This window comes from Limanda limanda, chromosome 6 (genome assembly GCF_963576545.1).
Source record: "Limanda limanda chromosome 6, fLimLim1.1, whole genome shotgun sequence".
NCBI classification, from domain to species: domain Eukaryota; kingdom Metazoa; phylum Chordata; class Actinopteri; order Pleuronectiformes; family Pleuronectidae; genus Limanda; species Limanda limanda.
In genome coordinates this window covers 1638905-1653194 of record NC_083641.1, presented here as the reverse complement: position 1 = coordinate 1653194, position 14290 = coordinate 1638905, and positions in this window count along the sequence as shown.

The following is a 14290-nucleotide window of genomic DNA, read 5'->3' as shown; positions in this document are numbered from 1 at the left end:
AGCAAACAATTAAGCCCGGATGGGAAGCTTGAATAACTTTGAGAGCAACACGATAGAAGAATGAAGAATGGTTCCACAGAGCAATAAATGACGCTCATTGTAAAAGAGGCCGGCGGTGTTTGCCAACCATCTGGAATATGGTCTAATTTGTAATTACAGCGACATCTCAAAGGTAATATGCTGCTGATTTACCGAAGTAAAACCGCTACATGTACATCTTACTGCGCTTCTTGTGTTTTTCTTCCTGTGTTTTTGAAGCGAATATTTGTTCTGCCTCTTCCTCCTCCACGCTCTCATCCACCCCTTCATCTCTCCTTTACTCCATCATCTATCTCTAAAGCCGTTGAGCTCTTTCCATCCATCTCTCTCCTTCCAACCATATCTCTCCCCCTCCATGCCTCCCTCCCTCTCCGGCTGTTTTAAGGGGAGCTCTTTGAGGATCCACTGACTTAATTACTGTAATGGGGTTTCTGACACTTGAGACTAAACAAGTGAAACTGGGGAAAGGAGCGACCAAGGGGACGTTATTAGTTTTTTTTTATAAAAGCTGTGAGCACAACAGAAAGTAACAGAAGGCCCGCAGAGGGACGTTCTTTTGCAGCAGTTTCCTGCACTTTTTATCCTTCATTATTATGAACGTTTTACGATGTGTGTGTGTGTGTGTGTGTGTGTGTGTGTGTGTGTGTGTGTGTGTGTGTGTGTGTGTGTGTGTGTGTGTGTGTGTGTGTGTACGTTCAGGAAACATTTTTGCAACTGTGTGTGTAGCGGTGTATTTGTGAGCGTTTGCAGTCTGTGACATTCAGAAGTGTTCAGACGAGTCTTTCAGAAAAAAATATGGTTAATTAAGCAATTAATGAACATTGCAGCTGTGACTCGTGGGAGATGTTTGTTTTAGGTTTTTGTTCGGCAGGCTGTTTAAGTTTGAAGTTTTTAAACTGCGGTTCAAGGATTTTCAGAGTTCGTTTCGTTTTTGCAAACAAGTTTCCTCATTTGAGTTACTTTTGCAAAAGTTTGCTCAACATTTGAGGGACTGTCAGAGGGAAGGAGCCGTCAATCCCTGGAAGTCAACGTTTAGTTTATGACGTGTGAGACACCTCTTGATTAAATGAATGAAAGGAACCAAGTGGTTTGCTGCGTTTGACTGGAAAATAGAATTGACCTACGTTGTCACCAACTACACAAGCAGGGACCTGGACCCAAATGAGAAGGGAGAAGGGAATGGAGGAGGAAAAAAGAGGATGTAAAAAAGAAAGCGGAGGAGGAGGAGGGGAGTAGCAGGAGGAGGAAGGAATTCGAGCCAAGTTCTTGTCCATCTTCATTATGATTCATTTCAGTTTTTATCAGTCACAGAGGAATCTCAGACGTTTGGCTCAATATACTGGCACACTCACAAACACGGACGTGAGCCCCGGATATTTAGAAGAGGTTCAACTCAGTTTCAGTTTCATTTAATCAGAGAACAAATTTTACTCTGGACTGTAAAAAATGTAAAGAAAACTTAAAAAGCTTGTTTCAATTTATAATTATACAACTATGATTAAATTGACTGCCAGTATTAGAAAATTACATACTTTCTCAAACTTCATTTTAAATTCAGTGAACTGAAGGAGACCCGGCTGCCCACACATACAGATATTTACAGTCACATTAGATTTCAGTGATATTGCATATGAATATGCTGACACATAGGTACTTTAGAACTTATTTACTGCTCATTAAAATCCCCCTGGGAGCAGATATCATGGTAATATACAGTACCTCTTAGATTATGCGATATGTTGGGTAAAAGTTGACACTTTGGCCGAGTGGTGATGGAGGAAAGCTTCTTCACAGTCCACAACATTGAGAATCTATCCTCTGGGGAGCTTGAACACATGCAGTAAATTTCATGATAGCAGAATTCCTGACTATATTGGAAGTTCATTTCAGCCTCACGGCAGTGCCAGAGGTAAATTCATGAAATATTATCATTCATCCTGTGGAGAAAAAAGACTGGATGTATCATAGATATGCAGCTGTAAGGTTTCTAACTACGTTGTGTGGTATATACTGCTTTTAAGTAATATCAATATCAACTCTTGAATGTATGCAAAAACCGACCAAAGAGTCTGTTGACCTAATACACATGTACATCTGCTCAATTGTGCATTTACTGCTAAAATATCTAGAAGCTTTGCAGTTGTACATTGATAATTCTGTGTGCATCAGTTATCGTTATATAGTTATTATTATTGTGGATAAAACTGTATCTTTATTCCTCACTACAAAAGAGGGTAATGGAAATTTCAGATGTGTATGATGACATGCAAAATAGTGCCTGCTGCCAAGTCTCTGGTTCCTATATGAGTGCAACTTTCACTTTTCAAGAACTAATCCAAATGACCCGCTTAAATGGGCAATGCTCCACATAGATGCATTGAGCCAATAATTATATTGCATTGGTATCAGTACTAACAGACAAATTTGAGAAGACTGAAAAGAATGTTGTATATCACCAATGGATCACACACCACCAAGCCTCACACCTTGAATTCCAGCTTACCTCATGAGGATTCAGAAGTAAGGTGTTGACATTTCACAAAATTGTGGCAGCAACATAACAATAATTTGTTTTGCCAGAAGTTTCCAGCCAAGACTTTAATCAGCTTTAGGTTTTTGTGTTTCTCCCCAGTGTCGCTTTCATCCTGAACATGTACAGAATGGTGTCAAATTGAGCACACAAAAGATGCTCATGGAGTTATTTGATTTAAGAAACTGGATTCCAGCTACAAAGTCTAAATTGTGTTATCATGAAAGTGTTTTTGTTGAATACAAATAAATGTTTCCTTTGTTCCCGATTTGAAAATCTAAGTGAATCATTTTTTTGAAGACAGCTCTTGTTACATATAACCTTAAAATCCCTACAGCTAGCTCAATGAAATGAATTATGGTTTTACACTTTGATCATTTTTGACCTTGACCTTTGTGACCTCATATAGAAAACACACTCATTGACTGAGTGCAACAGAGATATTTGCTTGGTCTAATTGAATTATTCTTTATGTGAGAGTTTATAAGACATAAGAAATAAAAAATCTGTGTTCCAAATGTGGTGAAACACGCTTCAATGTGATTCAACTCAATTCAATTCAATTAATTTGTATAGCACCAAATCATTAAATACGTTATCTCAAAACAGTTTACATAGAAGGTCAAGACCGTGAAAATGAAAGAGGAACCCAAAAGTATACAGTGTGAAGCATCAGGCTTTTCTGGGAAATCTGCTCGTACATCAAAGAAACAATGACGCTTATACAGAAGATGAAAGGTTAACACCAGTTATGTAGAGAGATTTGACAGTGATTCATGAAAGGAAATTGATGTTTATGATAGAAGTCATACACTGAAGCCTTCATCATGAACCAAGGCCTTGCACTAAACTTGATTTTCATATGAAGAGACGTACAAAACCAAATGCACGCTCACACCCACTCAAACACACACTCATCTCTTTTACCCCTCCGGGGGGTAGAATCGGCCTATCAGATAGCTGAGGTAGGGTGCCGGTGGGGGGGCAAGGAATATAAATGGTGCTCCCAGTTCCCCATTAGCCTGTCTGAGTGGAAGATGGAGGGTGGTGGACACATGGGGTGGGGTCAGGCTCAGGTGCTGAGCACACAGGAGAAAAAATCCTCCTCCCCATCCTCCTCCCTCCTCCTCTTATCTTAGTAGTTGCACCTTTTAGGCAAGCAACCTCCACCCATCTTCAGTTTGGCTAAACCTGAGAGCTACGTGGAGACTACCTCTCCAATTCTATTACACCCGTCGCTGAGGAAGGTGGAATCTATACTACTGGTCGCTAATGTGTTCTTGTAAAATCAGCTCACTTCCCGCTTTATGTAATTTCAGAATTATCATCTCTGTCTCTGTCTTAACTTCCTTTGTGGAATGTCTGCTTCATCAGGGACCTTAATGAATCCAGTGAACCAGGACAAAAGTTATATTTTTTGACTCTCAAAAATAGACTTCTGTCTGCAGCTCATATGGACTTTCCAATCATTGTTAAGAGGGTGTGTTGAGGGAAGTTAGCGCAGGTGTGTTTGCGCCTGTGTGTGTGTGTTTGTGTGTGTGTGTGTGTGCGTGCGTGTGCGTGTGCGTCCGTGTGTGTGTGTGTGTGTGTGTGTGTGTGTGTGTGTGCCTGCGGTGCTGTTGATTGTATATGTGTCTGTCCATGAGAGCCAGGAAAAGATGGAGAGAGTGAGTTTCCTTGCCTTTCCCTGTGGCAGCAGGTGTGTAAATAACAACCTAATAAAAAATGAGGCTAAGTCAAAGTGCTGAGGGACCAGACCGCCACTCATCCATGCACTCCCTCCTCTTCTCTTTGTCAAACTCCGACATTGATCCCAGCTCATCTGCTCATTGTCAGCGTTCCCCGGCTGCACAAGGCTCCCTCCCTCCCCTCTGCTCTGCTGGGCCGCTCGTTATAATTCTGGGTCTGTAGGCCGCCAGTGTTGTGGCATAATTTTACCAAGTGTCCTGCTTCCGCACGGGCTGACAGCTGAACCCAATCTCCACTGCTTCACTCAGTCAGATTAAAAGTGTGCCCCGTTTGCCCGTTGTCCTCACTTTTGTTACCTGTTGGCCAAATGAGCCCCAGAACTGCAGGGGACAGAGAGCGAGAAAGGCTCTGAGCAATTTTAGCCATGAAATGTTGGTCGTGAAAAGATGTCAATCAGTGTGAAAATTCACTTTGGTTATACAGTGTATGTGTCCTACAGTACAAAAAGATCAACTGAATTCTTTGAATCAAATCAGGCAGACTGACTTTATCATTAAATGTCAATAATATCTCACCCCGTATAAAATGATACAACCTTAATGTTAGCTGTCCCATCAGATCAATAAACAAACAATTAAAAAAAAGCTATCCTCCAAAACCACAAGTTCTTATAAAGCCCTCAGTTGAACAATTTAGAGTCTGCGTTATTCACTCCCAAAAGGTAAAAGTCCCAAAACAAAGTTTATGCAGGTGTGAGTGGAGAGATGTCGCAGAAATAAAAAAGCAAGGATATTCCATAAACTACTCTATTTAATTTGGCTCTTCTTCATCATAAGCTCCACATGAACCATTTAGTTTAGTTGATTTTATTCTGCGCTGGTATTTTCTGTTATTTCTGTATGGCATCTTAATACATCAATTTTATAACAGCTGTGTTTCCTTGGCAATTAAGTGCAATTCTTAAAATTGGTACTTTCTGTAGAGCAGTTTTCTTTTCCAATAAGTCAACAAACAAAAGGTCAAAAAGAACCCATTTGTAGTCACTGTCTCTAAAATCCGCTGACACTCTTCCTCCCTCAGCTCGAGCCTCCTCTCACCGAGCAATCAGAGTAATGAAATGGCCGGTTAGTTACTCAGCTGATTTGCATAATAATATTAGTTGACCTTTTTGGTTTGATTAGTTTGGTTTGTGTGACTTTGAGGCTACATGGAGATGAATGTTCTCCAGGTCTATAGCTAATGTTTAGCGGTTGTTTGGAGCACACGATTTATTACAACGCACTGTGTGTCGGGGTGGCACAGTAAAATGTTGCAGCCCTATAATATCAATCAGTGGAATAGACTTACTCATTTGGAAATTAGTTGATGTTTACCCTCTGAGCTGCTGGGAACATATTACAATTCTAATCTGCTTCTTTAACTCAATAACAGAGGAACTTACTTTGTCCATTAATATTAGAGCTGGGCACATTCTCATGGGAGATGTCTGCACAGTCTGCCTGTTGGTGCTTTTAGCTGATAAAATGCAGTGGGTTAAAAATGGGAATATGCTGGTTTTTTTTTATCTGCTGTATGATAGAATCATTTTAATGTGGATTGAGTTGTCTAGAAATGTGCATGAGTCAGCAAATCCAAATTTATATTCTTCCAAACCAGAAAACAAATAACTCAATAACCCAATATTAAGTCAAAGCAATTACGCTTAAGATATTAGACACAATTACTCACGCAAATATCAATTAGGAGCTAAAGAAAATGAAAGAATTAAAAACTGTTCACTTTAATGATGTTTGTGAGTGTGTGTGTGTGTGTGTGTCAGCCCGTGCCTCACCTTGTTAATGAGGGGGGGACCCCCCCCCCCTCTCTCTCCTCTCCTCCCCTCCTCCCCTCCCTCCCTCTCTCCCTTCTCCATACATCGGAGGCTGTGAGCTGCAGCGGCGGCAGAGAGCGGTGCGGATCCCTGTGTGTGTCGATCTCCGGAGGCGGGGCGGACCGGATAATCTAGTCGGACCTTAAGTGGTGTGGATCTCCATCCATCCGCCTATACACACGCATACACATACATTTTCACACAGACCGGACCAGGGCACTTTAACTCTTCGGCTGGGACTCAGATTTACTCACCACAGGTAAGCTCCTCGTGTGTTTTTGGAACAAGTTTCCATCCGTATCCACATGTCAGGAGAGCGGTCGAGCTGAAACAAGTCGCTCCACCAGCCAGCGCGTTGTGTGCAGTGTGGCACGACAGGGTTGTGTGATTATAACAATCATGTTATTATTGTATATGTTATGTTAATATATGAGGAGCAAAGATAAAAATAAGAAGCAGCGCAGCTTAATTTGGGGATCACGTCTCAGAGCCGATCACGCGCTGTTGAGAGGGGTCCACTCGTCTTTTACGCACATGGTGCCACAGTCATTTTCATCAAAACGTCCACCTGGACGAGTCTAGTAGTTGTCTGGTCAATACCAAGATGCTCTTTCTTAATGCATTGAGCCAATTCTCACCTGTGCGTATAAGTAGGGCTAATTGTTGTTTCTTTATCTTTCCTTTTTTGCGGAGCAAAAAGTCTGCCTTCCATCTTTACGCACCACCAGCTTTGCATCGCCCAGAAAGTTTTCATATGTTACGGTCGCTGTCTTCAGAATAGTCTTTTGAAAAGCGTATCATCCTACATATCTGTCTTCAGTTTCACGGCTCCGTCCACCGACAGAGACTCGCTTTTCTCTCTGCTGAAGAATTCAGGTTAACACCTCAGAAGGTGAATGCTGCTGTGCTTCTTACTGGTGAAACTGACCCAAGCTGCAGAATCTGACTTCAGAAAAGTAAAATATTATGTTATGATATGATTACGTTTAATCAGGCACAGAACACAACCCATAAAAGCAGCCTTTAATTGGATGGAATATAACTAAATAGAACTTATTTACAACTCCCTTGACAGAAATACATAAAAAGTGGGTAACTGTTAACGTACTTCTCATGAGTAGCTGAGTAGAAATAATAACTTAATATCTCGGGGGGGGGGGGGGGGGGGGGCTTAGTGGTAAAAGTTTACCTAAATGAAAACGCAAGTAGTTAAAAATCCCACTTTTTGAAATGTGGTTTGGCATGCTGCTCTACAGTAAAGACTTATGGGAGTCTTTACGGTTAATAGAGTTACTGTATGTAAGTGCTTTATACCTGTCAGTCAGTGTTTCACTTGACTGATTTGCGTGTGCGCATTGGATGGAGAGAGTTAGCGATTGAGAGGGTTCTTCAGGGGTTCTCCTGACTCATTGTTCTGTCATCATTTATTATTGAGAATGTCTTTATATTGCACATGTGGAATATTTAATAAATACAGATAGCACCTCGATAGTGAATAGCACCAAAGGGGATTCTTCTGAAGTACAAGTCTAAGAAGTATACTGCATCGTTCAGTGGGACCCTTGAGCAATACGTCCAAATCTCCCATACAAACACACCATAGCACTCTACTGCAGCCTCTGGCGACTGGTGATAAGGCTCGAGGGGCTCCCAATGCTCAACCATCAGAGTGCCGTGAAGCTGCCGGGGCAGGCTCTGTGACCATTTTGATTAGGGGATAATAAACCCATTTATCGGGGGCTTTCAGGTGACGTAACGCAACTGAGGGGAGATAGAAGTAGAGTTCCCCGCTAAGCTCTTATTTCTGGAACTCTTGGTGGCATCATGACAAACTGCAGCAGAGAATATATGAATGTGCTCTCAGTGAATTCATGTTGAGGTGTAAGTTTGTCTCTCTGGAAATTGTAATAATTTTGGTGATAAGTTTTGAGGGAGACACCGAGCTTGCTGAAGGCAGGAGATATGCAGGTTTAACATGGTGGGACATTTACTCTCATTTCAGCAGTGAATACTACAGTCTGTATGAACAGATATGTTTTATGGTCTTTGCAACATGCCCTCTGGCTACTTTGTAAATCTGTTGCCGAGGGGAACGATTTTTATGTTGATGCGTTAACTTCCAAAGCACTGAAGCCTGTTACTCCTAAAGCACTGTGAGTCTGGAGCGATAATTCAGTACAGCTCAAGCTGGTACAGCTTACATCTCTATTTGATGTGCTCATTTATTAGGAAACTGATTTACACTAGTAAAATATTCACTTTTTTTTAAACATTTAGAATCAATCAGCTCGCGCATCACTAACACACATATTTGTCGAGCAGTCATCTATTAAACCATTTTTGCGCATTTGCCATAATTCTATGAGAACTGGTATCCATCTGCAGAGTCACTGTAACAGTGATGTGCACCTGACCCGACAGAGGGCTCCAGTTATTGATTAACCATTGATCTTCACTGAGGATTTAACGATAGCAGTTAGAGAACAGGAGACGTGTGGTGTAGTTTCTTTAAAGAGCAACTTACAAACCTGTTTTTGTTTGAAGAAATTCACAAATTCACACCCTGAATTTCCTGTGACTGCTGGCCGTTAGTTGCTGTTCCAGGTTTCCTCTGTCTCTCCCCCTGTCTATAGTAACACTTTATAGGCATTTTCTGATGTTTAATAGCCGTCTATAACATATGATATTCATCTCGAATTCGTAACTGTTATTATAATGTCTATATCAGGGGTGGGGAACATTTCTCGTATCAGGGGTCATTTCATTCTTTCTGACATTCTTCAGGCCATACAAAATGATTTAACACAAATAACCCTTTAAAGCTGCTTTCAGACATCCACAACTCACGAATTTCCCATACATGTTCAGCCCTAGCAAGTGGGTGTGTTGATGTTGCTTCTCACACAAACGCATAAATGAAAATAAAAAATAAATAAAACAAACATCTCATCTTGACAAAGCGGCGCCACACACTCAGATGACACAGATGAAGATGTCAAGAGAGTTTTTTGGTGAAAAGGTGCAAACTGTTGATGTGCTGTAAAAAAAATCAAGGGATCTCGGCAGCAGAATGAATAAGTTAGGTCCTGCCTCTGCCTGCTGCGCCACCCCTCACCTGGATCCCGTGGAGGATTTATTGCTGTTTTGAACATGTCCTTGCAGAGAACCTCCCGCTGCGTTGTGCATGTGTAAAAGGAAAACTGCGGAGAAAGTCCTGACCCAAGTCCCCTGAGTTTCTCCGCAGGTCATGTCTGAAAACAGCTTCATGCGATGTTTGGCACTGCTTCTCTTTGGCAAAGTGTCTGATGTCAGGTGGTAGTGTTGTCGATGATGTTCCTCACAGCTCGTTTTCCAGGCTTGGGTCACACGTTCTTGAGCAAATCGAGTCCACAGCCAGAAGGCCATCAGTGCATGTCTCCTAAGAAAGGGAAAATCCTGAGGATACAAAATTTAAAGAACTCAAACAGAGGGAGGCCGAGAGTTTTCAGCACATTGTGTCTTTGTGGCTCAATGATTTTGTGTTGTTGGTTTTCATACATTAGTTGTTCCACACTAAACAGCTTAACACTCATGCTCTGTCTTCTTTTGTTAACTCTCCATGAGCTGAAACGTCGCGACAAATGCCTGAAGGATTTTGGAAACTCACCATGTTCACATGTCATAGCAGACTTTTGTTTTCAGAGTGTTGGAAGATGCAAAAACAAAATCGAGCTAATCCTCACCTTTGTCTTGCAACAACTCTGATTCCTCCCTCGTATCAAACTCGGCAGTGATCCCAACCGAACACACTGACACTGTCCCTGTCAGAATGTGATCACTTTATCTAAAACCATTTGTCCTTGTAGCTCCAGTTCAGCTGCATGTTTCCAGCTGGGACGGCACTTGGCCTTTTTCATCAGTTTGATCACGTCCCCGCAAACTACAGACACACTTGTCATTTACTTCAAACAAATATAGAAGTTTGTTCATTTCACTTGGAAAGCGCGACTTTCTGAATCTTCTTTTCTTTTCTGGACATGTCACTATGATCCTTGTCAGCCACTGTGTGTTCATTCACCTTGACCATGAAGTTAGGGTACAGCAAGTGGAAGGGACCCTTCTGAAGGACATTGTTTTGTGTTATCACAGAAAAGACTTATTGCTGTCATAAAAATGTTTTCTTGTATTTCTGAGGGTAAATATAAATTGTCTTGTGGGATGTGTACAGCCTGGAGTCTGCAGGTTCCCCACTCCTGCTCTATATGGTGGTGTGGCTGGTAACAGCTCAAGTTGCATTCACTCAACATGAAGCATCTTTTTTTCCTGGCAGAGGATGAAAGCTGTGACAGTGACGTCCCTGACCCTGATTCTCAATCACTGACGGCTAAGATTGTGGTTCAGACCTGATAAAACTACAACTTTACACTTTTCAAATAACTTGACTGAAGTTACCAATTAAATATGATACTATGTCGTTTATTTGGAATTAATAGGAGCTGTCGATTTGGTTCTGTCTTCAGGACCCCTGGACGTCCCCTGACCCCACTTTGAGAACCCTACCAATAACTTAAAGTCAATGTCTGATAAAAAAAAGAAAAAAAATCGCTGGGAAATTCTTGACAACTGACAAGGTGGTATGCACGACCGATTGTGTGTGCGTGTCTGTGCTATAATTTCAGTTTCCATGCATGTGTGTGTGTATGTGTGTGTAAGAGCGTGCAGCAGTTTTAGTATAACTCTCAGATATTAGGCCCTGTCATTTTCGGTAAATAGCCATTCATCATGCATGCATCTCAGTGTGATGGTACACACACAAGACCCAATCCATTAGCCATGGGCTGGGTGTCCACTCAGAATGTTATAGTGTGTGTGTGTGTGGGGGTGTCTGTGTCTGTGTGTGTGTACTCGTACATTCATAGCATAATTTTTCTATAAAGCTTGTAGAGTCCTGACCTGAGAGAGTGCATGTGCATTTGACAGAGTGAAGGAGAGAATGCATGTGCTGTGTAGAAATTCAATACTATTATCACCAGATTCTCCTTCATAGATACAACATGTTTCTGACCACGTGTGTGTGAGTATGTGTGTACTAGGAGGAGGATTGATAGATGATATGTTAAACTGATAATGATAATGACACATCACAAAGACACACTTTCCTTGACTCTCACCCAGTTCTCTGCACATGTTCTCCCACTGAAAGGCCCACTCATCTCCTCAGTACACATCCCATCACTGAACTCTGCTCTTGGCAGGAAGAGAGTGCAAACACTCATTCACAACATGTTGATGCCAGCCGCTGCTTTTCATGTGGCAGCCATGAAAAGCACGATGAGGATGTAATGATGCATAGGAGCTTCATGCTTTCCCCTCAGCTCCACCATCCAATGTGCAAGCACCTCGACCAACCAGTAGGGAGCGCTACACCACACACAAAACAGGATGGTTGAATTGGATGATATAAAATCCAGCATTAAGGAGAGTGTTTCATTGAACATTCAATCTCAAAGTGCTTTTTGTTGTTTTTTATACAATATTCAGGAAATACCGAATGGCTAAGCACAGGACACTCGAGCTGCTTTCAGACATCCACTGAACTCGGCAGGTCCTCCGTATTTTCTCCGGAGGCCTCCTAGTGTAAAGTCCATATTCTGGAGAATTCAATGTGAGAATCCCTCTGGATTCACCGCAAGCGAGTTTAGGGGTCGATGGCGCTTCTAACACATGACATGTGACAAAATGAAAAAACTAAAAGAAGACAAATATATAAGTGAAAAAGCAATGAAACAGACAAGAACACAGGCAAAGATGGCAAGAGAGTTTGTGGTGATAAGAGCCGACACCGGTGTGAAGAGAACTGCCCACTGCGTTGTGCAGGTGTTAAAGTCCGACTGCTTGTAAACTCCTTCTCCCGATTTTACTGGCAGGGCATGTCTGAAAACGGCTTAAATTGGGTTCATGGGAATCAGTTATATTTTCCAGCACATACATTGGACGTGAATGTGTGTGTGAATGGGGAGATGGCAAAACTGTCTATATAAGATATATAAATACAGGCTAGTTACCTGCACAACCTGAATTGAACATGCCAGAGTGTGTGCCAATCTATCTCCTGAACAACAAATTATTTTTATTTTATATTTTTGTTGATGGGCAGCACAGTGGTGCAGTGAGGTGACCCTGGTGTGAAGAGATGGGCAGCACAGTGGTGCAATACAAACAATAAAAGAAGGTTCTTGGTTTGAATCCCTTTGGACCTTTAACCTCTACAACGGCTGTGGAGCTGTGTGTCTGTCTACAATATTCCAAGGACCAACGGTTGGCAGTAACATGTCATGATATACTGCAATACTTAAGTCGAGGCAGAAGAAGAAGAGTCATTTTTGTAGTTCTTATCACATTAATTTTTGTTGGAGTGTACATCTTTCTGGGAAGTTTGGCTTTAGTTGGTTATTTGTTGCTAAAGAAATGGGTTGAACTGCCATGATTGACCTGCGAGTGGTCCGGCAGGTGTATTGGCTGGACCTCAATACTTCCTCTTATCGCTAGAAGATTGGTTGCAAATAATGTCATTGGTGAAACATGGCAGTGTTCGTATCCAGGAAAGTATGGCTTTAGACTTGTCTTCCATATTCATTTAAATGGACATAAAAATAATGGTGGACACCACTGACTGTAAACATACCTTTGGTTTGGTAACAAGACAACACAAGTACCACAGGGTTCCTTGAATGGAAAATAAAATGGATGTGTGGAGTGGCAGAATAAATGCACACAGAAACACGGCATGGTTATTAAATTGGCGAGCTGTAACGTAAATTACATTTGATTTGGAGTAAATGGGCTAAAGCAGCAGAAGCACACAGCCTTCTGTTTGTAGCACAATGAGTTGTGAGGTTGGGATGTGCCGATTGTCAGGGCTATTATTCATTTTCAGGCAGCACTGATCCTTGCAGATGTGACCAGATGATAACATTTACTTCATGCAAACCTTCCCAGCTGAATGTAAAGTTTAAATTGAGCTTTATTTTCTGCCTTCTTATGTGAGGGGATACCCTTCACTGGCTCCTACCATAAATCATACATCAAATTATTCCACATGAACGTTTATTCCCAGGAAAATTGTGCTGTAACAGGAAGAATCCCCTGCTGGCTTCCCGGCAATAAAAACACAGTCAATTGTGTTTGCACAATCCATCCGTTGTTATCATTATCTCTGCTCGAACCACAGATCTCTGCAGTTGGAGATATGAATTTTATTTCTTCACCTTCCATGCATCAAGCTTTTCATATTCTGTCTATCACCCCCTCCACCTGTACACATACTGCTTTATCCCACTAACCACTTACCTGCCATTCCCATAAGATTTGTACTTGCCACCTCTCACAGGATGAAGCGCCCGCTGCTCGTCTCTGTTTACCTGCAAAGACTGAACTTCTTATTCCTTTCTCTGATTTTGTCTCTCTTCCCGACTGTTTTCTCTTCTTTATCTACATAGAGCACTCCACTGTAAGGTCAGGGAAAGCTTGTTAAAGACGCCGGTGCTGAAGTTTGCTATTCTAAACGGAGATAACGGATCCATTTTCACAGATCAGCTTCACAGCTTTAAGCAAGTTCACTGTGTAACACACACATACGCACGCGCGCGCACACACACACACACACGAACAAACACACACATACACACACACACACAAAGAGATAGAGAAAAGGGCTTGCAAACTCAGTGGAAGAGCTTCCAAAAAACAATTTGTCTGTCAGTCTCCCTGTCTAAAGGCTTGTGATATTGCCTACAGGCTAGTAAGCAAGTAGCATGCATCAGCAAAGGAGAATACAAACAGAAGTACAAATATTTAATGTGTATGCAGTTTGTCTGTTAGTGCCGCATTATACCAGCTCATGGACATGCAGTGAATCCAGTGTCTTGTGGGACTTACTTGAAAAAATACTTAACGTCAGGATAAATGTAAACATTATGGGATATTTGTGCATTTGATTTATATTTTGGCAGCTGCTTGTAATGTGATAACTTCTTATAATTTTTTTTAAATCTCAGAAGAAGATCGGCTAATGCCATCGCTGCTGGACTTGTTTGTAAGTGTGTATCTGTGTTGGTGTGTGTGTCTTTAGCCTGGTGAGACAGGACATAAATCCTGCCTGCCCCTCTGTAATATTAAAAAGT